Below are 26,916 nucleotides of genomic sequence, written 5' to 3' on the forward strand. Positions count from 1 at the left end.
GAGAACCCTGTCTCTTAAACAACAAAACAAAACAAAACAAAACAAAACAAAAACTCCTTGTTGACCTTTGCTATAAGGATATAGTCTAGGTCTTTATCTCACGCTCTCCCATTTTTTTTTTCTCTCTATTTCATAAACTGAAACAAGTGGTAACTTCTTCCCAAACTTTATCTCAAGTCTTGGAAAGAATCTCAATGTAACAATGTAATGTAATCAGCAATGTAATGTTTAAAAGTCTTGATCATAGTAGAGAGAAATCTCCAAATTAGTACAGTTATCCTTCAGTATCCGCAGGAGATTGCTTTCAGGACCTCTCATGCATACCAAAATCCAAGGATGCTCAAGTCCCTGATATAAAATAGTATCGTATTTGCATATAACCTATGCACATCATCCCATATACTTTAAATCCTCTTTAGAGTACTTATAACACCTAATACAATGTAAATGCTATAAAAATAGTCGTTGTATTGTTTAGGGGATAACAATAAGAAAAAAAGCCTGGGCATGTTTAGTACAGATACAGCCATTGATTTGTTTTTTTCTGAATATTTTTCATCTGTGAAACTACAGATATGGAGGGCCAACTGTGTTTTCTTTTTTTTTGAGACCAAATCTTGCTCTGTCACCCAGGCTGGAGTGCAATGGCACAATCTTGGCCCACTGCAACCTCCGCCTCCTGGGTTCAAGTGACTCTCTTGCCTCAGCCTCCTGAGTAGCTAGGATTACAGGTGTCCGCCACCATGCCCAGTTAGCTTTTGTATTTTTAGTAGAGACAGGGTTTCACCATGTTGGCCAGGCTGGTCTTGAAATCCTGATCTCAGGTGATCCACCTGGCTCAGCTTTTCAAGGTGCTGGGATTACAGGCGTGAGCCACCACGCCTGGCCCCAGCTGTGTTTTCTTAAAAAGAGATTTCTGTGTATAAAAGTAACTTTTTATCAGGAAGAATATGGGCACTGAATTTGGAAACCTTGATGGCACAGGACTTCTGTAAATTTACATTTGTAGGGCATGTGACTGGACAACTGTTAGAGATCTGAAATGTTTAGTTTATGTTGCAGATATGTTCATCCATATAAAGAGTCAGAACTAAAGCTTGCATCCTCTTTAGTGTCTTCTGGGCAATGTTATGTATCGTAACATAACAAAGAACTGATTTTGGAAGCAAGTATCATGGCAGGGTACCTACCAGATTATAAAACTTCTCATAAATAGATATTACCCATGGCTTAAAAGTTTTTTAAAGGCTAAAAATGACTATGTCTGAGACTAGAATATTTAATCATGACCTGAAATCTCTGCAGGCCAAGATAGGCTTCCAAAATTTCCACCGGGGAACATGGTGGAAATCTGTACTCCTGTATCTCTGCTTTCTATTTCATCATTATTTGGCACTGAAGATGTTTTGGTTCTCAATCACTCATTGTCAGTGACACTGATAGAAGTCCAGGGAGAATATCCGGTTTAGGGTGGAAACTGAATTGGTGGTCAATGTATTCTTATTTTAATTTACATCAAGATACTTCCTGTCTTAAAGAAAGAGAAGGCTTTCTCCTAAAGGGGAGGGAACAGTAATCAGGGAACTTGCAGAATATATTGAGATTGCAGCCACTTCATAAAACAATACTGTTCATTATCCTGAGAGGTAATACATGAACTCAGTGAAGGGGAGGGAAGGGAAACTTGTTTTTGTAGCAACAGTAATTCTGTTTCAACACAGCAGCAAAAGGAGGGGGAGGAGGACAATTCTAGAACTGCCTTTCATTCGTACAGATAATGCTTGAAAATATTTTTGCCTTTTTTTCTCCTAGGAGGAGATACAAAGAAGTATAAGATAAAATGTAGACATAAAAGATAAAGCACAGGTTAAAAGACTTGCTTATTGATCACAACTAAACAATGTGGGTGCCAGATTCATTATTATGGTGATTTAATGGTTTATGACATTCGTTATGGGCTTTTTTTTTTTTTTTTTTGGAGACAGAATTTCGCTCTGTCACCCAGGCTGGAGTGCAGTGGCGTGATATGGCTCACTGCAACCTCCACCTCCCAGGTCCAAGCAGTTCTTGTGCCTCAGTCTCCCAAGTAGCCACGCCCGGCTAATTTTTGTATTTTTAGTAGAAAAAGGGTTTCACCATGTCGGCCAGGCTGATCTTGAACTCCTGGCCTCAAGTGATCTACCTGCCTCAGGCTCCCAAAGTGTTGGGATTACAGGCGTGAGCCACCACACTGGGCCATCATAGACATTTTTTTTTTTTTTGAGACAGAGTCTCGTTCTGTCGCCCAGGCTGGAGTGCAGTGGCACGATCTCGGCTCACTGCAAGCTCTGCCTCCCAGGTTCACGCCATTCTCCTGCCTCAGCCTCCCGAGTAGCTGGGACTACAGGCACCAGCCACAAAGCCTGGCTAATTTTTTTTGTATCTTTAGTAGAGACGGAGTTTCACTGTGTTAGCCAGGATGGTCTCGATCTCCTGACCTCGTGATCCGCCCGCCTCGGCCTCCCAAAGTGCTGGGATTACAGGCATGAGCCACCATGCCCGACCCATCATAGACATTTTAAATTATTTTATGGTAATGAAAACAAAGGTAGCAACTGCAACACTATTTTCTCATGGCCAATCTATATTTGGAACAGTTTGTTGAGTTCTGCAAAACGGACATTGGAGAGACCATTGGAAAACAAAAGCAGTGCAAAAGAAAGAACTCTGGAGGGTGATGGAGGGGACTTGAAATTAGTCTTTGTTGGAATGCTTAACGAACCAGTGAGAAAGGAAGACTTGAGGAGTTTCATGACTATCTTCAGATTCTTGAAGATGCTAGGGCATAAAATGTTGGCATAATAGTCAAGATAATTTTGACTTAGGAGAAGCAAGACGTTACATCTGTTTAATATCCAGAAAGTTAAAAGTCTACCAAGAAAGCAAGCAAGCAAGCAAGCAGAATGCATTGCATTGGGTGGGCACTAAGGGAGTTTGATCACAGCCTGGATGCTGCTGGCTGGGGATACTCCAGAAGGCACTGACTCATGCACTAAGTGAGCTTTTCACATCATCCTTCAAGGGCAAGACTCTATGATAATGGATATCATTTTTGAGCTCTCATTCTCTATTTACAGATTAGGAAGCTGAAGATCAAGAAAATTAAAGAATTTATAAAAACTCTTCAGAGGCCAGGCACAGTGGCTCACGCCTGTAATCCCAGCACTTTGGGAGGCTGAGGCGGGCAGATCACCTGAGGTCAGGAGTTCGAGACCAGCCTGACCAACATAGGGAAACTCCATCTCTACTAAAAATACAAAATTAGCTGGGCGTGGTGGCGCATGCCTGTAATCCCAGCTACTCAGGAGGCTGAGGCAGAAGAATCGCTTGAACCCGGGAGGCGGAGGTTGCAGTGAGCCGAGATCACGCCATTGCACTCCAGCCTGGGCAACAGGAGCGAAATTCCATCTCAAAAACAAACAAACAAACAAAACCCCAAAAACTATTCAGTGGCATGGTTAGCATTCTTATCTAAATTGGTAAATGCCTATGTTCTTAACCACCAGGCATTTGAGGCACAAGAATCCTTCTTCAAAAGTGCTTAAACCAGGCCAGGCATGGTGGCTCATGTCTGTAATCCCAGCACTTTGGGAGGCTGAGGTGGGCAGATCGCTTGAGTTCAGGAGTTTGAGACCAGCCTGGCAAACACAGTGAAACCCTATCTCTACTAAAAATACAAAACTTAGCCGAGCGTGGTGGCACACTCCTGTAATCCGAGCTACTTGGAGGTCGAGGCAGGAGAATCGCTGGAACCCTGGAGGCACAGGTTGCAGTGTGCCAAGATCACACCACTGCACTCCAGCCTAGCTGACAGAGTGAGACTCTGTCTCAAAAAAATAAATAAAAATAAAAATAAAGAAATAAATAGTGTTTAAACCAGGAGAGAGTGATGCTGAATTTAGAGAATAAATCTACATTCCTTTTCTAGAGCTGCACCTGTGGCTGAATGAAAAAACAAAACAAAACACAAAATAAACCATTCTTCCCTGCAGAGGAGGATGACTTCATAGGAGGAAGCCTAGAATGATGCATGGAAAAGAAAGCGACTTTGGTTCTTTGTTAGACTCTTCCTCACCACTCCCCTCTTCTCACCTCCACCTCCAGGCCCAGTGGAGCAGCCAGTTTGTAAGAACAGTTTTTAATTTTGAGCTTTTATCATAGCTTTATTTTAGTACTACGTCAGAAGTCCACATTTGCCCAGGGTCTGCTCTGTTCCTTGGGCTGGTTCTGACTGTTGTTAAAGTCACTGCAGGATGACTTTACAAGAACCAAATTGCCAGACGTAAACCAACTCTCATCCAGCCTCTGGCAGCTGGATTCTGAGGAATAAATGAAGAGAGGACAGTCAGGCAAATGCATATTCTTTTTTTGTTTGTTTTTTAGACCGAGTCTTCTCTGTCTCCCTGGCTGGAGTGCAGTGGCGTGATCTCGGCACACTGCAACCTCCGCCTCCTGAGTTCAACTGATTTCTACTGCTTCAGCCTTCCGAGTAGCTGGGACTACAGGTGTGCACCACCACGCCCAGCTAATTTTTGTATTTTTAGTAGAGACGGGGTTTCACCATATTGGCCAGGCTGGTCTCAATCTCTTGACCTCGTGATCTGCCTGCCTCGGCCTCCCAAAGTGCTGGGATTACAGGCGTTAGCCACTATGCCCGGCCCAAATACATATTCTTTACTGCTCCAGAGCTGGTTAAGTCCCAAATGCCCTTTCAGTCTCTCTTGGTGACCTGTAGGACTCCTATGTGAACCTGTAGGACTGCATTTCTCCAAGGGCCTGTCCTTTCTTCTGGGACCCAGTGTGATTGCTTCTAGGTTTTTTTCTTCTAGGTTTTCTAAGGGCACGGGTACTTTCAAATGGTGCAAATCCAGGTGCTGGTTAACACTTCAGGCACAGGACATGGATGAGAGAGAAGAAAATCAAACAGGGAAAGAAAAATTTTAACCCAGGCCGGGCGCGGTGGCTCACGCTTGTAATCCCAGCACTTTGGGAGGCCGAGGCGGGTGGATCACGAGGTCAGGAGATCGAGACCACGGTGAAACCCCGTCTCTACTGAAAAATAGAAAAAATTAGCCGGGCGTGGTGGCGGGCGCCTGTAGTCCCAGCTACTCGGAGAAGCTGAGGCAGGAGAATGGCGTGAACCCAGGAGGCGGAGCTTGCAGTGAGCCGAGATGGTGCCACTGCACTCCAGCCTGGGCGACAGAGCGAGACTCCATCTCAAAAAAAAAAAAAAAAAAGAAAAATTTTAACCCAGTATCTTGCTGTAATCAAAGCCCTCCAACTAAACCCCTTTGTAGGGTTCTGGGGATTCCATTTTGTGCTCTGCCTAGCAGTGCTCTTGAATGGAATGGGGTTCATTATGGGAGCAGTGCCCTGTAGAGGTTATGACCCACTGTCACATCTTGAGTTTCCCCTTTACTCTTCAGTTTTATTTTAAAAATTTCATTGTAATTAAAAAAATTTTTTTGTAGAGACGGTGTCTTGCTATGTTGCCCAGGCTGGTCTAGAACTTCTGAGCTCAAGCAATCCTTCCACCTCGGCCTCCCAAAGTGCTGGGATTACAGGTGTGAGCCACCATGCTCAACCCAGTCTCACTTTCTTTTTGTAGTTTTACCCTCAAAACTGCCATCGCTTTTTAATTAAAACAAATGAGAGACATTTTCTCTCAATACACTATTGTGCACAAAGGTTTGTGATCCATCTTCGAACACCTGGACAGCTCACTCTACACATCCAGGGATTCCAGCCAGTGGAATATTTTCCATGTTGGTTTTCCCCCTTGATCCACCTAAAAGTTCAGACTGTATGATGGAGGGCTGAGATTAGGGTGAGACAGGTGAAGCTGGGTTATGGAAGAGCAGGGTAGGACCTTGTCTTTGTTTAAAAATTTGATATTTTGTTAATCATGGACTATTTTCCATTAATTTTAATTACTGAGGCTTTTGGTGTCCTGTTAAATTTTGCCTCAATTGCCTTATCCTAGTTCTTTTTTTTTTTTTTTTTTGAGACGGAGTCTCGCTCTGTCACCCAGGCTGGAGTGCAGTGGCGCGATCTCGGCTCACTGCAAGCTCCGCCTCCCGGGTTCACGCCATTCTCCTGCCTCAGCCTCTCCGAGTAGCTGGGACTACAGGCGCCCGCCACCACGCCCGGCTAATTTTTTTGTATTTTTAGTAGAGACGGGGTTTCACCGTGGTCTCGATCTCCTGACCTTGTGATCCGCCCACCTCGGCCTCCCAAAGTGCTGGGATTACAAGCGTGAGCCACCGCGCCCGGCCGCCTTATCCTAGTTCTGACGTGCCGTAACACTTGATCCTGTTTAAGTCCATGGATATTAGGCAGTCCTGTGTGCTGAAAAAGCATTGGAACTTAGGAGAGATGGTTCTAAAATGTAGCTCTGCATATCATTAGCTATGTAACTTTGGATGGGGTCAGTGGCCCAGTTGGGACCCCAGGTGTCTCATGTGCAAAATACAGGTGACATCTAATTCTAAACTTTTATGATTCTGCCCCTGGTGTTTCCTAACTGAGAAGCTCAAAGATGGCAGCACCGTATATTCTAGCTCTTTTATTACTCTCCATGCCTCAAACTAGCACCAAATCCGGTCCCTCGCACAGAGTGGACATTCAAACAATGTCTTCCAGTAAATGGTTTTTTGCACATTGGAACAAAAATACAGATCAAGGTCCAAACCAAAAAGCCTACACAAATTAAAAACATTCTGCAAATGAAAACAAAACCTTCCCAAACAAGAATATTGTGCCTCCCTCATTCCTCCCACAGAAAAGAACCAACTGAAATTATTAGTGTTTCTGATTCATGAAAGTATGGCAAAGTCTTACTGCTTTTTCTCCCCCCCAAGAAATATTCTATTCAAATATTTCAGGTTTTGAGTAAAGCAGACTTATGTAATCATCCTGCCCTTGGGGATTTCTGTCCATCTAAAGAAGCTAGAACCACCCTAATGAGTCACAGTTCATAAAATGTAACATCTGTGAGAGAAGGTTATAAACATCAGCAGTGCCCAGAACAGCTGTAGAATTTCAGAAGAAACAGAATTTCCACTTCCCCACCAGTTCTTCATATTTAAGTTCACATAACTAGAATGCAGGGAGAGAGAGCATTTGTGCATATAGCCCAAACTCCCTTTTCTTTTCTCCTCTTTTTTCCTTGAGAGAGAGAGAGGCTGGGTGCAATGGCTCACATCTGTAATCTCAGCACTTTGGGAGGCCCAGGTGGGCAGATTACTTGAGACCAGGAGTTCGAGACCAGCCTGGCCAACATGGTGAAACCCCATCTCCACTAAAAATACAAAAAATTAGCTGGGCGTGGTGGCACATGCCTTTAATCCCAGCTACTCAGAGGCTGAGGCAAGAGAATTGCTTGAGCCTCGGAGGTGGAGGTTGCAGTGAGCCAAGATCACACTACTGCACTCCAGCCTGGGCAACAGAGCGAGACTCTGTCTCATTTAAAGAAAGAGAGGCCAGGTATGGTGGCTCACGCCTGTAATCCCAGCACTTTGGGAGGCCGAGGCAGGTGGGTCACGAGGTCAGGAGATCGAGACCATCCTGGCGAACACAGCGAAACCCTGTCTCTACTAAAAATACAAAAATATTAGCTGGGCATGGTGGCATGCGCCTGTAGTCCCAGCTACTCGGGAGGCTGAGGCAAGAGAATGGCGTGAACCCAGGAGGCGGAGCTTGCAGTGAGCCGAGATCGCGCCACTGCACTCCAGCCCGGGCGACAGAGCGAGACTACGTCTCAAAAAAAAAAAAAAAAAGAAAGAGAAAGAAGAGAGAGAGAGAGCATGAGTGCGAGCACATGTGCAAGAAAGAATGCCGAGAGGGAAAGACGCAAAGGAGGGAAGGGAAAAGATCCTGGTTCAATGGTAAAATACGTGACCTTAAAATAGAAAACATATTTTAAGCGCTCTTTTCTTTATTCTTAGCCTATTTTGTATTACAGCATTTTTTTTTTCCCCCGAAATGGAGCCTCTCGCTCTGTCTGCCAGGCTGGAGTGCAGTGGCTCAATCTCAGCTCACTGCAACCTCTGCCTCCTGGGTTCAAGCGATTCTCCTGCCTCAGCCTCCCAAGTAGCCAGGATTACAGGCACCCACCACCACGCCTGGCTAATTTTTGTATTTTTAATAGGGACAGGGTTTTGCCATGTTGGCCAGGCTGGTCTAAGGTGATCCACCTGCCTCGCCCTCCCAAAGTACTGGGATTACAGGCGTGAGACACCGTGCCCAGCCCTATGACATCTTTTCCACATACCTATTCTCTAACCAGTGGTAGAAATGAGAGGGCAAGAACCACTTTAGAGACACTTCTTGACGTATTGTAAATTGCTTCTGGACACGAAGAGTATATACCAATAGCTGTATAGTAAGTCATTTTAATTTTCTTAATCTTTCTTTCATAGTTGATATTAATCACCTTGTCCCAGAAACAAAGGTCTTGTACTTGAGGGAAATGAAAGTGACCTTCGAAAGGCCATTAAGAATGGTGGGTCAGCCGGGCGCAGTGGCTCATGCCTGTAATCCCAGCACTTTGGGAGGCTGAGGCGGGCGGATCACCTGAGGTCAGGAGTTCGAGATCAGCCTGGGCAACACAGTGAAACCCCGTCTCTACTAAAAATACAAAATTAGCTGGGCCTGGTGACACATGCCTGTAATCCCAGCTGCTCGGGAGGCTGAGGCAGGAGAATCGCTTGAACCTGGGAGGCGGAGGATGCGGTGAGCTGAGATGGCGCCATTGCACTCCAGCCTGGGCAACAAGAGTAAATCTCCATCTCACCAAAAAAAAAAAAAAAAAAAAAAAAGAAAAAGAATGGTGGGTCATAGAAAGGATGGATATAGGCACATATCTGCACTGTCTATGGTCTCAATACTTTAGACAATTCAAGAGCCAAGTACATCTCCAGGTATTCAAATTCAAGAAAATAGTCACAAAATATCTTGACACTTATACCAGTAATACAATATACCTTCACTGAAACATAATACAAGCACTTTTCCTTTTTATGTTTCTTTTTTATTTTTATAGAGATGGGATCTTGCTATGTTGCCCAGGCTGGACTAGAACTCCTGGCCCCAAGAGATCCTCCCTTTCAGCCTCTGGAGTAGCTGGGATTACAGGCATGTGCCATCATACCTAATAGGCAGTTTATTTCTGACAATGAACTTGGAAGGAACACAGTAAAAAACCATCTGATACAAGAAAATTTTGTTTTAAAAATTCTACTTTTAGAATAATTTCCTGTATCTTTTGTTCTCATCACAGATTTTCTCTAACAAGGCAAAAATCAGACAAAGCATGTTTTTTCCTTTTCTTTCTTTCTTTCTTTCGTTTTATTTTTATTATTCTTTTTTAGAGGTAGGGTCTCACTCTTTCTCCCATGTTGGAGTGTAGGGACACAATCATAGCTAACTGCAACTTCAAACTCCTGGACTCAAGAGATCCTCCCACTGTAGCCTCCTGAGTAACTGAGATTACAGGCACCCGCCACCACTCCTGGCTGATTTTTGTATCTTTTGTAGCGATGGGTTTTTACCATGTTGGCCAGTCTGATCTCAAACTTCTGACCTCAAGTGATCCTCCCAAAGTGCTGGGATTATAGGTGTGAGCCACCCTGCCTGGTCAGCATTCATTTGTTAAGCAACACCTGCACTGAACTTTATGCCAGTTGCCATGCAAAGCAAATAATCTTCTCCAACAGGTTTTCCTAGCAGGTAATGTGTCTAGGCAGCAATTGCAGGCCCTGAATTATTTCCTTAAAATGGATTTCATAATTCTACATTAAAGAGATATGTAATATTGACTAATGGCTTACTTAGTGCCTTTTCACCATGAAAAGGAAGTAAATGTAGTGTACCCCAGCGGGGTCCCACACAACCACTTTTCATATACATTTCCTTTGAACACACACCATTCACCAAGGGCATCAGAATTAGTGCCCTGTGATGACCTGTTCTGTGATTTAAACAACCTAAATTTCTGCCCAAACACAACCTTTCTCCTTGACCTTGAGCTCAATGTGAGTCAACAACGGGATGAGACAGCTAAAAAAAAAAAAAAAAAAAAAAGTAACTTTGCCCTTGGGCTGTCTTAATAGAATTGGGGGAGTGTTTATCCAATTCTACTTGAACTGATCAGACAGCACCTAGGGGAACTGTGTTCTTTTCTGGGAATTACAGTTTAAGAGAAACAATGATAAACTGAAATATGTCCAGAGGAGAGGGAACCGGATGGAGAGAAACTATATCATGTGAAGAGCATTGAGCAAACTGGTGGAAGCTATTTATCCTGGAAAAGAAAGAGCAGGGTAACAATTTTTTCAAATGCCCAAGGGCTGGCATTTGGAAGAGGGAACTGTTCAAACTGGCTTCAAAAAATTGAGGGACTCTAATGTTAGCTCAATGTAAGGCAGAATTTCCTAAAGATTATAGTTGTTAAACATTTAAAAACTAAATTAAATGGATTATTTATTCAGCACCTACTATGTATTCTAGGCCCTGGAGAGATAGTAGGCCACAGAACTTATGGAGCTTTCATTCTACTGTAAAGCTATGTCAGAGGGTGGTATAATTCTCATACTTGGAGATGTTTAATGATGCAACAATAAAGTGAGGGGTTTTAAGCAGGAAATCAGACATTACACGTGATTAGACTTGTTGATGTCTAAAGTTCAGTAAGCGCTGAAACCCTAAGGTTCTGTTAGGTTCTACTAAGTTTTTTGAAGGGATGGGGTGACATGGAGGGTATAGAGAGAGGACGGTATGAAATATATTTTTTTAAATAATCTTTAGACTGTTTGAAAAGGGATGGAGTCAGATTGGCTAAAGATCATAGGATCACAGCCTTGTTTTGTGTGTGTGTTTCCCTTTGTTTTTAAAAGACAGGTCTCGCTCAGTAGCCCAGACTGGAGTGCAGTGGCGCAATAATGGTTCACTGCAGTTTCAACCTCCTGGACTCAAGCAATTCTCCTGCTTCAGCCTCCTGAGTAGCTGCGGCTGCAGGCGCGCCACCACGTTCCGCACTAGCGTGGTTAAAGCTGGATGGCGTCCATAGCTATTCGCCCAGGGCGCCCGCCTCATTCGGGTGGGGATGGGGGAGGTGGGTGGTGGCAGCGGCGGGGGGCGGGGTTTCAACCCACCCAGGTCAGGCGGCCAGCTTACCTTACTACAAAAGAGGAAAACTCTGCTCCTCTCAGTGCCTTGGTCCACATGGCACTGTGGACCTCAGATGCTGCCAGCCCCTCAAAGCCTGTCACCCCTCCATCCACTGCACCCACTCCAGCGCGTTTCCTTTCCTATTGCGGACACCTCCCAAACTCACCTTCCACCCTAGTTCTTTCTTGGTACCAGATCGACCTCCTCCCTCCTAGATAACCCTGTTTTGTGCCCCTTTGTAGGCACAAACTTGAACCTTGCTCCGTTTGAAAGAGCCCAGGCCGGGCACAGTGGCTCACACCTGTAATCCCAGCACTTTGGGAGGCCGAGGCGGGCGGCTCATTTGAGGTCAGGAGTTCAAGACCAGCCTGACCAACATGGTGAAACCTCGTCTCCTCTAAAATTACAAAAAAAAAAAAAAAAAAAAAAATTAGCCGGGCATGGTGGCGCATGCCTGTAATCCCAGCTACTCGGGAGGCTGAGGCAGGAGAATTGCTTGAACCCGGGAGGTGGAGGTTTGCAGTGAGCCAAGATCGCGCCATTGCACTCCAGCCTGGGCGAATAGCGCAAGACTCTCAAAAAAAAAAAAAAAAAGCAGCCCAACACCGGTGTCTTGCATTCATTACAAATCGTGTCCACAGCCCACTTCCCAACTTCCAACTTCCACCTCCAGGGGAGGACTGGGGGCTGGAGATTGCATTAATTTCCAATGGCCAGTGGTTTAATCAATCATGACTAAGTAATGAGCCTCCGTAAAAGCCAGAGCTTCCGGTTTGGTGAACACACGGAGGTCCTGGAAATGGTGGCGCGCCCAGAGGGCATGGAATCTCCGCGCCGCTTCCCACAGACCTTGTCCCGTGCATCGCTTCCATCCGGCTCTTCTTGAGTTCTGGCGCTTGTAGTAAACCTGCAGTCTTGTAAGTACGCCATTTTCCCGAGTTCTCCGACCTGATCTAGCGAACTAATGAATGTGAGGGGCGGTCGTGGGAAGCCTCAGCCTCCCAAGTAGCTGGGACTCCAGGCATGTGCCACCATGCCCAGCTTAGTTCCTGTTTTCTTATTTGTAGGTACTGCTTTGCATGTTTTTCTCAGCCCAGCATAGATACTACATCAAATACATTGATCAAGCTTACTATATAAATGTTTTGGTACAATCAGTTCCTGTTCCTTCATCGATGATCTAGGGAACTGAGGAAGAAACCATGAGTAAACTGTTCTAGATTTATTGTATGAATGACAAAAGATAATATATGCTAGGGCATAGCTCGGTGTCTGGATCATAGTAAGAGCTCAATAAATGTGCAATATCAGGCCGGGCGCAGGGCTCACGCCTGTAATCCCAGCACTTTGGGAGGCCGAGGCAGGCGGATCAGGAGGTCAGGAGATCGAGACCATCCTGGCTAACATGGTGAAACCCCGTCTTTACTAAAAATACAAAAAATTAGCCAGACGTGGTGGCGGGCGTCTGTAGTCCCAGCTACTCGGGAGGCTGAGGTAGGAGAATGGTGTGAACCCGGGAGGCGGAGCTCATAGTGAGCTGAGATCGCGCCACTGCACTCCAGCCTGGGCTACAGAGCAAGACTCCGTCCCCCCCGAAAAAAAAAAAAGTGCAATATCATTGCTATGACTTTACTTGATTCTTTCATTACATTGTATTATGAAATATTTCACATGACTTACATGACTTTGCTGAAACATAGCAAATTCTTGGGCTTCTAGTTAATATAATGATCAATGGCTCCAATCACAGAGCTCATTTGTGGTTACTGTTTTCGAGTCTCGCTCTGTCGCCCAGGCCAGAGTGCGGTGGCATGATCTTGGCTCACTGCAACCTCAACCTCCCAGGTTCAAGCAATTCCTCTGCCCTCAGCCTCCTGAGTAGCAGGGATTACAGGCATGAGCCACCGCACCCGGTTTGTGGGTACTTTTGATGGCATTTTGGATCTGCGTTTCATCCTGAGAGAAAACATCAACTGAAAGACTGCTGTGAGCCACAAAATAATGGTTTCCTGCTGTTACAGTAAAGCTACACTGTGTTCATTCCGTCATAAGAAAGTGGCACATTCTGATCTTGTGATAATGTTCCACCAAAGGAGTTTATTTATTTTGCAGCAAAAGATTTGTGTAGATTAGTTCATTTCTTGTGATGAATATCAGTACAACATAATCAGACTACTTGCTATGATCTCACTGACCTGCTGTAATCCAACTGGCTAAAGAAACAATCAGTTGTTTTTCTTAGGAAGAGATACATTTTGTTTACTCTCTTAAGTTTGATGAATATATCATTTACTGATTGCTTGAGAAACAAGTAAACAGAAGTGGTCATAATGTGGGAAATTAGTAAAGAGCATCCAGTGATTCTGAGCAGATTCCATTTACCATATCAAGAAAATAGGTCTCTATTTTCAAAAATCAATCTTTTATTTATTTAAGGCTGAAAGATGTGTGAATATTCTTGTAAATGTTCAAGTAACAAGTTAAAATAGCTAAACTTTTTTTTAACTTACTGCATTTTGGGAAATCTAACATATTTCTGAGGAAGTCTCGAAATACGACTTTGTTTCTTTCTTTTTTTGGAAACAGAGTCTGTCTCCAGGCTAGAGTGCACTAGCACAATCATAGCTCACTGCAGCCTCGAACTCCTGGGCTCAAGTGGTCCTCCCACCTCAGCCTTCCCAGTAGCTGGGACTACAGGTGCGCGCCACCACACCCGGCTAATTTTTTTTTTTTTTTTAATTTGGGGTAGAGACAGCAGTCTTACTCTGTTGCTCAGGCTGGTCTTGAACTCCTGGGCTCAAGTGATCTTCTTGCCTTGGCCTCCCAAAGTGGTGGGATTTTAGGTGTGAGGTGAAAATGCCACTTTTACACAGTGTTTGGTATATTATTATTATTATTATTATTTGAGACAGAGTTTCGCTCTTGTTGCCCAGGCTGGAGTGCAATGGCGTGATCTCGGCTCACCGCAACCTCCACCTCCCAGGTTCAAGCGATTCTCCTGTCTCAGCCTCCCTAGTAGCTGGGATTACAGGCATATGCCACCATGCCCGGCTAATTTTGTATTTTTAGTAGAGACGGGGTTTCTCCGTGTTGGTCAGGCTGGTCTCGAACTCCCGACCTCAGGTGATCTGCCCGCCTCGGCCTCCCAAAGTGCTGGGATTACAGGCATGAGCCACTGCGCCTGGCCTGTTTGGTGTATTATAATCCTTCCTACAAGACAAGCAGTTTTCAGTGTGTGCTGAAATACACCCTTCCCCATTCAACTACCAAAAACCCAAAAGGAAGATCATGGAGAAACACCATGTTTATCTATGAAATATCATTCCAGAACAAGGAGTCTCTCCCAGACAAGAAAGAAACCATTTCATTTTACCATCTAAATTTTTCCCAACTTGTTTGTTGTATGTAAAGAACTGTAATTAAGTATGCATTTATATGTGTGTGTTGATAGGGATAAAATCATTCTAAAGGTGGATGGTTTTATTTTGAATACAGTTAATAAAATGAGAGTCACATTGGGGCACAATAACATATGGAAAGGCCATGCTTAATGTTATCAATACAGCTGGGTGATAGAATAAATAATTTATATCAACATGGCATTTTCCATATAGTAACCAAAAATTTATTTGACTAAGCTTTTATCTCCTAAACTTGCTGGTGGTTTTGGAATTAAAGAGAAAATCACCAGCTCTTCTAAAGGGTAAGTGGTACTTTTAGATGTTACTTCCCTAAATGAACTCTTCCCTGCGTCCACAAACTTATGCCCCAGCCTAAATCAGGGCCCCTGCTCTAAGCTCCTCACTTAGAGCAACTGTTATAATGTATGTGGAGGCTTATTTCAAGAATGTCTGTCTCCGCCACCAGCCTGTGGTTTTGCTTACCTTCATACTCCCAGAGCCTAGCACAGTGCCTGGCAAACTGTAGGGCTCAATAGTATTTATTGAAGGAAAGACTATTCAGTAGGTTTTGATAAAGGCATTCATGTGCCTGGGCATCTTGGCAATAACTATTTTGTCTGAGAAGACAAACATGAACTGGAGAAGAGAATTTGAGTTCTTGATTATCATCAAATCCATTAGTTCCTGTTTCAGTTCCCGCCCCCTCCTTTTTTTTTTTTTTTTTTTTTTTTAAATCAGAAGCATTAAAAGAATGTTGAGGATCTAGAAAAGCCAGCCCCACTCCTGAGAGGTGTGTTCAATCTGTTCAGCCACTTCCTTAGACCAGCACTTCTCACTGACAACAGGTCCCATTTCTAGGAAAAGATGATGAGATTTTTCTATAAACTGGTATGAGGAGCAAACAAGTTCACCATAAACCATTGTCACTGTCATGTGTTGCTTATAATTTTTTTTTTTTTTTGAGACGGAGTCTCGCTCTTTCACCCAGGCTGGAGTGCAGTGGCGCGATCTCGGCTCACTGCAGGCTCCGCCCCCCGGGGTTCACGCCATTCTCCTGCCTCAGCCTCCCTTGTAGCTGGGACTACAGGCGCCTGCCACCTCGCCCGGCTAATTTTTTGTATTTTTAGTAGAGACGGGGTTTCACCGTGTTAGCCAGGATGGTCTCGATCTCCTGACCTCGTGATCCGCCCGCCTCGGCCTCCCAGAGTGCTGGGATTACAGGCGTGAGCCACCGCGCCCGGCAATTTTTTTTTTTTTTTTGAGACAGAGTTTCTTGCTCTGTTGCCCAGGCTGGAGTGCAGTGGCATGATCTCGGTTCACTGCAACCTCCACCTCCAGGGTTCAAGCGATTCTCCTGCCTCAGCCTCCGGAGTAGCTGGGACAACAAGCATGTGCCACCTCACTTGGCTAATTTTGTATTTTTAGTAGAGACAGGGTTTCACCATGTTGGCCAGGCTGGTCTCAAACTCCTGACCGCAACCTCTGGCTCCTGGGTTCCAGTGGTTCTCCTGCCTCAGTCTCCCAAGTAGCTGAGATTACGGGCATGTGCCACCACGCCCAGCTAATTTTGTATTTTTAGTAGAGACAGAGTTTCTCCATGTTGGTCGGGCTGGTCTCGAATTCCTGAGCTCAGGTGATCCACCCACTTCGGCCCCTCAAAGTGCTGGGATTAAGACGTAAGCCACCGTGCCCAGGCAGGGCCTTCCTTCTTAATCCCTGCACACACAGTCTCTCTGAGTAATGATCTGTTAAGGTGCTCATCTCCCTTACTAAACTAAGAACATCAAGGGCAAGGAATAACTTTTACTCATCTTTATATCTCAGCAAGGAACAAAGTGCTCAGTAGGTGCTCAATGAATGTCTCGTGAAAAAAGAAGGAAGTGCTTTCTCAATCATCAAAACTATGTTATGTTTAGGCTGGGTGCGGTGGCTCATGCCTGTAATTCCTGCAGTTTGGGAGGCAGAGGTGGGAGGATTGCTTGTGGCCAGGAGTTTGAAACCAGCCTGGGAAACATAATGAGACCTCCATCTCTATAAAATCGAAAGAGTAGCCAGGCTTGGTGGTGTATGCCTGGAGTCCCAGCTACTCAGAAGTGGGAGGATTAATTGGGCCCAGAAGGTCGAAGTTACAGTGAACTGTGATAGTGCTACTGCACTCCAGCCTGGCAACAGAGAGAGCCATGTCTCAAAAATAAACAAACAAATGTTATGCTTACTATGGTTTTAATGTATAGAAATACACAAAACAAATATTTATATAAAATGAGACAAATATTTACATATATAAATATATGTAACTTTTTTTTTTTTTCCAGGCAGAGTCTCACTCTGTCATGCAGGCTAGAATGCAGTGGCATGATCACATCTCATTGCAGCCTCCACCTTCCAGGCTCCAGCAATCCTCCTGCCTCAGCTTCCTAAGTAGCTGGGACTACAGCCATGCACTACCATGCCTGGCTAATTCTTAAATTTTTGGTAGAAACAAGGACTCACTACAGTGCCCAGGCTGGTCTCAAACTCTTGGGCTCAAGCAACCCTCCCTTCTTGGCCTCCCAAAGTGCTGGGACTACAGGTGTGGGCCACTAGGCCCAGCCTTCTATTTTTATTACATTTTGATCCATTTTTTATGTCAAAGCATAAGAAACTGCCATTTTGTTAGATCAAAAATAGTCAAGGTCACAGCCAGGCTCGGTGGCTCACACCTGTAATCTGAACACTTTGGGAGGCTGAGGTTGTTGGATAACTTGAGGCCAGGAGTTGAAGACCAGCCTGGCCAACATGGTGAAACTCCATTTCTACTAAAAATACAAAAATTAGCCAGGCATGGTGGTACATGCCTATAATCCCAGCTACTCTGATGGCTGAAGCATGAGAATCGCTTGAACCTAGGAGGTAGAGGTTGCAGTGAGCTGAGATCGCAACCACTGCACTTCAGCCTGGGTGACAGAGTAAGACTGGGTCTCCAAAAAAAAAGCAAAACAAAAAAAAAACCAGCACTTTTCTTGTTGTTTTTTTCAACTTTTAAGTTCTGGGATACAGGTGCAGGATGTACAGGTTTGTTACATAGGTAAATGTGTGTCAGGGTGGTTTGCTGCACAAATCAACCCATCACCTAGGTATTAAGCCCAGCATCCATTAGCTATTCTTCCTGATGCTCTCTTTCCCCTAGCCCTCCCACGTGCCCCCAGTGTGTTGTTACCCCCATGTGTCCATGTGTTCTCATCATTCAGTTCTTACTTATAAATGAGAACATGCCGTGTTTGGTTTTCTTTTTTCTTTTATTCTTTACTTTTTTTTTGAGACGGAGTCTTACTCTGTTGCCCAGGCTGGAGTGCAGTGGTGCAATCTCGGCTCACTGCAAGCTCCGCCTCCCAGGTTCACGCCATTCTCCTGCCTCAGCCGCCTGAGTAGCTGGGACTACAGGCACCCGCCATGATGCCCGGCTAATTTTTTGTATTTTTAGTAGAGACGGACTTTCACTGTGTTAGCCAGGATGGTCTCGATCTCCTGGCCCCATGATCCACCCGCCTCGGCCTCCCAAAATGCTGGGATTACAGGTGTGAGCCACCAAGCCTGGCCTTTTTCTTTCTTTTTTTTTTTTTCTGAGACAGAGTCTCACTCTGTCACCCAGACTGGAGGGCAATGGCATAATCTTAGCTCACTGCAACCTCTGCCTCCCAGGTTCAAGCAATTCTCGTGCCTCAGCCTCCCAAGTAGCTGGGACTACAGGTGTGCACCACCACGGCTGGCTAATTTTTGTATTTTTAGTAGAGACAGGGTTTCACCATGTTGGCCAGGCTGGTCTCGAACTCCTGACCTCAGGTGATCTGCCTGCCTCAGCCTCCCAAAGTGCTGGGATTACAGACGTAAGCCACCATGCCTGGCCTCATGTTTGGTTTTCTGTTCCTGTATTAGTCTGCTGAGGATAATGGCTTCCAGCTCTATCCATGTCCCTGCAAAGGACATGATCTAATTCCTTTTCATGGCTGCATAGTATTCCATGGTGTATATGAGCCACACTTTCTTTATCCAGTCTATTATTGATGGGCATTTAGGTTGATTCCAGGTCTTTGCTATTGTGAATAGCAAATAGCATTTTTACTCTTTTCTTTTTTTGAGACGGAGTTTCACTCTTATTGCCCAGGCTGGAGTGCAATGGCACAATCTTGGCTTACTGCAACCTCTGCCTCCCAGGTTCAAGCGATTCTCCTGCCTCAGCCTCCCAAGTAGCCGGGATTACAAGCATGTGCCACACTGGGCTAATTTTTTTGTATTGTTAGTAGAGACGGAGTTTCTCCATGTTGGTCAGGCTGGTCTCGAACTCCCGACCTCAGGTGATCAGTCTGCCTCGGCCTCCCAAAGTGCTCGGATTACAGGCATGAGCCACCATGCCCGGCCTGCAAATAGCATTTTTATATGGCACAACTGAATAAAGAAAAAGCTCTGTCAACTCTCACTTATACAATTAAGTAAAATGTTTCATTGCCAGATTTTTCCACTCAATTAGAGGTTTATCATTATAAACTGTTAAAAAGAAAGTTTTGTGAAAAATTAAGGATGTCATATCTATATGCCATTTTTTCTAGGTTCAATGATTTAACGTCGATTCAACTTTGTATTTTATTATTTTTCATGCCTAGGGACAATTTGGTCCTAATGAAAATTCAAGCAGGCACATGTATAGTCCTGCTTGGATTCTCCACCTTTTTCAAGTTGCCAGGTTGTCTACCTCCTTTCAAACTCATTCTCCATGAAATCTTTTCCTTTTCTTTCTTTTTCAGATTAACTCTGCCTTTATCCTGTGCCTGACCCGCCCGCTAGTGTTCCTCAAGCACTTTCATAATGATGATAGTTCATGTGTTTATAGTGATCACTTTTGGTTGAATATTGGTCTCCACTGTATCCAGTTATGTAAAGCACTTAACATGGAGGAACTATACCCAATTCATTCAGTTATTTTTTGTTTTGTTTTGTTTTTTGAGACGGAGTCTTGCTCTGTCTCCCAGGCTAGAGTGCAGTGGCATGATCTTAGCTCACTGCAGCCTCCACCTCCTGGGTTCAAGCAATTCTCCTGTCTTAGCCTCCTGAATTGCTGGGACTACAGGCACATGCCATCACTTCTGGCTAATTTTTGTATTTTTAGTAGAGACAGAGTCTCTACTAAAGGCTGGTCTCAAACTCCTGGCCTTATCTTATCACCAGAGATGAGAAGTCTCCACACCACACCTGAAGTTATTGTCACTAAAACTATCGTATCACCAGTCTGTTCTCCTAAGGACCCATTTATGTTTCCAAAAAGTCATTTGTTTTCCCATAAGTGCCCTTCTCTTCCATTTCTCCTATTCTCCTATTAAGATGGCATATATAAAACAAAACAAAAAACAAAAAAACCACACATTAAAAAAAAAAAAAAAAAAAGAAAAAGACGGCATGTGAGCCCTAAATTCTAACTACTTATCTGAGTCATGTTTTTTTTTTTTGATAGGGTTAGGTCCTGGTTGCCCAGGCTGGAATGCAGTGGCACAATCATAGCTCACTCAGCAACCTCTGAGTCACATTTACTTGGGAACGCCCATATCTACATACATACAATTAAATTTTGTTTTCTCTTGCTAATCTTTCTTCTGTCAATTTCATTTGCTGGCGCCTGATAACAAATCTAAGAGGGAACAGGAGAAGTTTTTTCTCCGTGACACATCTATAATCTCACCATCAGAGTAACACATCTATTATCAGTTTTGCATATTCAGTCTTTTCTACTTCATTTATTTTTTACATGATTATCATTCGGTTAACATGATCTGTTATTAAATATTTATCTCAGGGACATGACAATTAGCGGTCAAGTAACAGAAAATGTATGACCTTTTATAAACTAAATGACTTAAATTACATAAAATCATAAAATAGGCCATGAAAAACATAATAATCTAGTGTCTGGAAGATGTACAGATATGATGAGAATTATTCACTAGGAGTAATTACTTGTAACTGGAGACCCAGGAAAGCTCCCTTTGCCTTTTTTTTTTCTTTAACAAAACAAAAATACCATCGGATTAATTTAACAACAGGTTTGTGGATTCTTGAGTGAATGAGTCTGCCTTAAGTGAAAAAGGCAATTTAAGAGTATTATTGCCAGTGAAAGTTCTGTTATCAAACTTTATTTGGTTTTCATTAGCTTTCTTTTGGAGGAAAAGATAAAAGGCAATTGGTGCTCACAGTTTCTGACTAGAACAGGAACAATTGAATAGCTGAACCCTTCTCTCCCACAGTCTTCCCTGTATTTAGCCATCTACCCCTTGTTGGGAGAGCCCAGATACCAATTATTCTAAAAAGAAATTGATAGCCAGATTCAAAAAGGCAACAACAAGAAAGAAATGGGAAGGCCCAACAAGCCACAAGCCTTTCATCGTAAAAATGGGGAGCCAGTGGCGAGCAACCGCATTACAACTCAATTTAGAACTTTTTTCCCACCTTGTAATCTAAAGAGGGCAATATCAGCTTTCATTTCGGAGTACCATTTTTTTCTACTAGTTTCTCAACAGTGAGCCTTCCACAAATGATGTTTGACTATTTCTAGATCACAACTCCTTAAAAGACAGATTTACGAGCTGTAATTATGTAGGTAAAAGCTGAGAAAATTACTGAAAGTTCTTCTTTGTCCGCCCACCCCAGCAACATGCTCATTTTCTCTCTTGCAGTGTTTTAGGATTAATCAGCAGCTGTAGCCAACCCTGTAGGATCGCCCCCAAACACTTTTGCCAAGACCAAAAATACCAATCTGCAGACAGAGCATTTTGTAAACGATCAGGAGTCCTTTTCCTTTTTTGCAAGCTGGTAGTTAGTCAAATGCTGTTTTGTAAATAAATCATCTGCAGGAATCCTCATCAGGTCCACTGTAAATGTGTCAGTTTGAGGAAAACAAACAGGAAAGCACTTACCAGTTAATTTTCAGTGAGGAGAGAAGCTATTGTCATGCCTGGGTGTACCTTCCCGGTTCCAGAATGAAATGGAGGGTGGTGTTCAGAACGGCTGCATTCCTCATTCCACTTTTATCTGGCTTTTGAAATGACAGTGTAGAGAAGAATGATGTTGGGTTTTGAATGTAGTTCTTCCCTTCCCCCACCACCCTCCATAAAAATTCATCATGCAATCCTGGAGAAAAGTAAGCAATGAACATACTGTACAAATTAATTCTTTCGACCAGCCTGTGTTTGTGTAACAAGTTTGTTTTTTGAATGGAAACCACTGCTACTAGCTGTTCTGCTGCAGGCTGAAAATCAGTAATGGATGGGGGGCACTCAGCCCTCCTTTGTCTGGGTAGGCTTTTGCTTATGAAAAGTCACGTTAAATTAGCAGAGATGGAATGTTCTTCAAATGCATGGTATAAGGCTCATCAGGAGATTTTACTTTCTGTGCTTCAGTGTGTCCTGATAGTGAAGAGATGGAATCACATATTAGTTAAGTGTGAATTTTAACGTGTTTTTTTTTTTTTTTTTTTTTTTTTTGAGTCAGAGTTTCACTCTGTCGCCCAGGCTGGAGTGCAATGGCTTAATCTCGGCTCACTGCAACCTCCGCCTCCCAGGTTCAAGTGATTCTCCTGCCTCAGCCTCTGGAGTAGCTGGGATTACAGGCACCCACCACCACGCCCGGTTAATTTTTGTATTTTTAGTAGAGACGGGGTTTCACCACGTTGGCCCGGCTGGTCTTGAATTCCTGACCTCAGGTGATCCACCCGCCTCAGTCTCCCAAAGTGCTGGGATTACAGGTATGAGCCACCACGTCTGGCCTTAAAGACTTGATTTTTTTTTTTTTTTTGAGACGGAGTCTCACTCTGTTGCCCAGGTGGGAGTGCAGTGGTGTGATCACAGTTCACTGCAACCTCCGCCTCCCGTGTTCAAGGAATTTTCCTGCGTCAGCCTCCCAAGTAGCTGGGATTACAGGCATGCGCCACCACGCCCAGCTAATTTTTTTGTATTTTTAGTAGAAACGGAGTTTCACCATATTAGCCAGGCTGGTCTCGAATTCCTGACCTTGTGACCCACCCACCTGGGTCTCCCAAAGTGCCCGGCCTAAAGGTTTGATTTTTATCCCTGGTCACCTTTTGTGGGCCTGGCAGATGTGGGCACATCTGTGTACCTGAGGCAGGACTCAAAATTCATAAATTCAAGGGATGAGAAGCGTGGAGCTTGAAGGCAGGCATGCCTTGATGTGGTGAGCTTACCTCTGACGGCTAGCTATCTTTATTTTTAAAATTTTATTTATTATTATTATTTTTTTGAGACGGAGTCTCGCTCTGTCGCCCAGCGTGGAGTGCAGTGGCAGGATCTCGGCTCACTGCAAGCTCCACCTCCTAGGTTAACGCCATTCTCCTGCCTTAGCCTCCCGAGTAGCTGGGACTGCAGGTGCCCGCCACCACGCCCAGCTAAATTTTTTTTTGTATTTTAGTAGAGACGGGGTTTCACCATGTTAGCCAGGATGTTCTCGATCTCCTGACCTCATGATCCACCCACCTCGGCCTCCCAAAGTGCTGGGATTACAGGCGTGAGCCACCACAGCCGGCCGATATCTTTATTTTTGTATGGTCTAACTTCAGCTTAACCATGTGATACCTGAAATTGTTAGGCCGTGAAAGGTCAGCTGCCAGAGAAGCACAGGATTTTGTTTTTGTCCACTGTTAAAGACCAAGTCTAGGAAATCTAAAGCAGGAATTCCCATGGTGGAGGTCGGGGGTGGGGGGTGCACTTTTTCAAACTACAAATATGCCTCTGCCCTATAAGAATGTATACTCTTCCACATCTACCCTCAATCCCTTGATTCAATCTTGGCATATTTTTCAGTGTTTTGTGAGACCGGATGAATAGATGTGGTCAGTGAAGGGGGTACTTAGTAGAGTTCTGCTAGTTTCCATTCCTTTGTGTTAGCAGTATTAGTATTTACTATAGTCTATACTATGTTCTGTAATTACACAAAATCACAATTTCATCTGTAAAAGCCATTATTGAAGAGAATCTCAGGAAGTTTTGGTTACTTTACATAAGTTTATTTTTGGCTATAGAGCAGGAACCATTGAGTAGCAAAGAATATGAAAAGTGACAAGAGAAATGACATTGATCAAGGATTGTCCTATGTGCCGAGCATAGTTTAAGCACACAGTGAAACCCAGGAAAGTGTATACATTTTTATGTTTTAGCCACCACCTAAAACAATTAAAACATATGCTTGCTTAGCTTTGAAATTAGTCTAAGAAACAATAAATAAAAGGAATAATAAATAAAATATCTCTGCAAATGTGCCTTATAGTTTGATGTATGTTTGAAGAGCTTCCCTTTGACACCCTAAGGCATGACTTGCAGTTGACCTGTTATGCAAAAGTAGCTCAAGTGCTCAGGTGTACTAGAGATAAGCTACCTGCCACCTCTGAGCATTAAGGGTATAGTAGATAACAGCCAGGCGGTTTGATGCATTGGTTAAGCTGGTGGGTCAGTTAATTGGAGATCTGTTAAGAGAGGCTTTTGTGTAAGTGGCAGAGTTGGGGTTTGGCTCCAGACGTTCTGACTTCAAATACCATTATCTTAAGAGACTTAACCATTGGGCTATCCATCTCCTTATTGGAAGAGATATTTATAGAATTGAGTGTATGAGAGGAAGGGATAGCAAAACTTCTGCCAGGTAGAAGGATTTCCGGACAGTTTTGCCACTTCCTAAAAAATCAATTGCAAATTTTCTGAAGGCTGTTATGGCTAGTATTTCAAGGGGTTTCTTTTTATATTATTTTTATTTTTAAAAATAGAGACAGGAGCTGGGTGCGGTGGCTCACGCCTGTAATCCTAGCACTTTGGGAGGTGGAGGTGGGTGGATCAGCTGAGGTCTGGAGTTCAAGACCAGCCTGACCAATATGGTGAAACCCTGTCTCTACTAAAAATACAAAAATTAGCCAGAAGTGGTGGCATGCACCCATAGTCCCCAGCTACTTGGGAGGCTGAGGCAGGAGACTTGCTTGAACTGGGAGGTGGAGGTTGCAGTGAGCCGAGATAGTGCCACTGCACTCCAGTCTGGGCGACAGAGCAAGACTCCATCTCAAAATAAAAATAATAAAAATAGAGACAGGGTCTCACTGTATTGCACAGGCAGGTCTTAAACTCCTGGGCTCAAGTAATCCTCCTGCCTCAGCCTCCCAAAGTGCTGGGATTACAGGCGTGGGCCACCATGCCTGATCTCAATAGGTTTTTGACAGAAGAATGTGTGCAAGCAGGTCTATAGGGCCAACTGGGCTCAGAGATGGAAGATACACAATGCCGCTATCATATTATTCTGGGGACTAGGATCTCCCATTTCATACAAATAGCATTTCTCTACTAGTGCTTGAAATATCACTATTAGAAAACTGTTCTTTTGAAGATATTACATGGTAAAAGAGAAGATTTATATTAATCTAATGAAGGTTTAATAGTGAGAAAGGGTTGGGCGATTTTAAGTGGGTCATCCCCTCCCCTCCCATCAACCCCACAAGAAAAATTGGGGTTGCCAACTTGGCCTTTCATCTTTTGATATCATTAAGGTTAGCATTATTCTTTCTCTTTCTTGTGTGATGTTAAAATAGCACATTTCTCCCAAACATCTAAAAACTCTGATGATGGAAATTTTAGAAATAGCCATTTGGGAGAATATTATATCATCACGTCATATTAATTTTTGTCAGTGATCATTCTAATCTTTTTGTTGTTGTTTGAAAAAAAAATCTATCTGGAACAAAAGCACTGGAAAAGAGACATACAAAAGGACACTTTCTTACAAAGAAGCTGATTTATGAAAAACAAAGACACTTCAATTTTTTCCTCCTGTCATACAGGGTGATGACTATCTTTTGTAAATGCCTTTCTTAGGCCTGGCTCTTCAGGGTAGTCAGGTTGGAGATTAGACTTGGGGGGCCCTTACTTGGTTAAACTGTGAGGCTGCAGACACACAAAGCTTTTTCCAGAGACTGAAATGGACTCACAGGGCAGGCTCAGTAGCCCTGGGGGTCACAGCAAGGAACCATGGCAACCCAGCCATACAGGGACGTTTTCATCCACTTAAAGCAGAGAATTCTTAAAGGCTTCTAAATGAGGACGAAGCCTTGTCTAGATTCTTGCTTCTAATTCTGTTTTGCCCCATGTAGAAAGTGAGTCTTGAGGATACTTAGTGGGAAAGTCTGCGGAGGACTTAGTTCTCCATCTTTTCCACTAAGATTTCCAAAGTTCTAATTACCTGTAGAAATGTGGGGAACAGCTTCTGTTTTATCTCTAATTTGAATAAACCTTCACTTTTAACAAGCCAAATGCGAATTCAAAAAAGATCCAGATACAAAGCATTTTTAGGTTGGTTTTCTTAACTACAGTCTACTGGCTCAGACACATGGCATGCGCGGGGTGTGAAGCTTTGGGGGAGCAAAGCAAGCACTCACCTCTCTGAAGTTGCCGGTGCCTGTGGCTGCTGCGGGAAAGTGCGTGGCCAAAGTTTTCAGGGCTCTGGGCTCTGTCTGAATCCTTGTGGTTTAATGATTTCTCTGGGAGTACAGGTCACAGCTGCCCTGAGTTTAGGAAGAAGTATTTCCTCTCTTTGCAACAAAGGGAAATACATAATCTTTTAAGTTATTGCCCTGGAAAAGGAAATGTGGTTTGCCAGTGGTTAAGTAAATCTGTTGTACATCAGTTAGTCAACAGCATCTGGGTGACACCATTGTTGGCCCTGATTTAAGAGAAGGGGCTGCTGTGGACATTCAGGTCACTCCCAATTACCTACTGTAATTATGCTACTTTTCTCATTAAACTGCAGATAATTGTGGCTATGATGTAAGTGTATCTGGATTTTTCCAAAATGCAACATTTTAGGAAAGGAAAAGGATCAGATAAGACAGCATATTTTCTCAACCTCTTTAAACTTGTTCAGCTGCTACTTTTGCATTTTTCATTAGGAAATTGGTAGCCTGGGGGTTCACTGCAGCTGTGAATGTGTTGTGTTTGTGAAGCAGTGTTTTCTAGAGTTTGAATTAATTTCCAACATTTAGAAGTCAGGAATCTTAGCCATCTAGATTATCGGCTACTCATGAAAAAATTAGCAGATCTGGGTACACTGGGCCCATGTCCCAACAAGGATACTGTTCGAGGTGCCTGCGTAGTTGCTTACTCCCAGCACCACCTGCCCGCTTTTGGCAGGGCATTGCATCCCAGCTCCACACCTTTCTCCTCTGTTCTCCTCACTCATGGACACTGTCTGGAACCTCCAGCAATTTGCACTTTCAATTTTTGTATCTCTTTCTAATTCT

The 26,916-nt window shown here is 43.8% G+C and overlaps 1 protein-coding gene across 7 annotated transcripts in view; it reads right to left on the reverse strand.

Annotated features, from left to right (window-relative positions):
- The window catches only part of CMKLR2 (chemerin chemokine-like receptor 2), a 43,071-nt gene extending 16,842 nt beyond the window's left edge, over positions 1 to 26,229 (reverse strand). For 2 of the 7 annotated variants that reach the window (XR_010122214.1, XM_063645038.1), the window contains exon 1: positions 21,551 to 21,713. The gene's annotated coding sequence lies outside the window, so the exon portion shown is untranslated. Of the gene's footprint in view, positions 1 to 21,550; positions 21,714 to 21,791; positions 21,873 to 26,055 lie in introns of those variants that run through there. The other 5 variants (XM_063645036.1, XM_055290369.2, XM_063645039.1 and 2 more) reach the window with 5 other exon arrangements.
- Positions 26,230 to 26,916: the final 687 nt, after the last annotated feature.

This window comes from Symphalangus syndactylus, chromosome 8 (assembly GCF_028878055.3).
Source record: "Symphalangus syndactylus isolate Jambi chromosome 8, NHGRI_mSymSyn1-v2.1_pri, whole genome shotgun sequence".
Lineage (NCBI taxonomy): Eukaryota > Metazoa > Chordata > Mammalia > Primates > Hylobatidae > Symphalangus > Symphalangus syndactylus.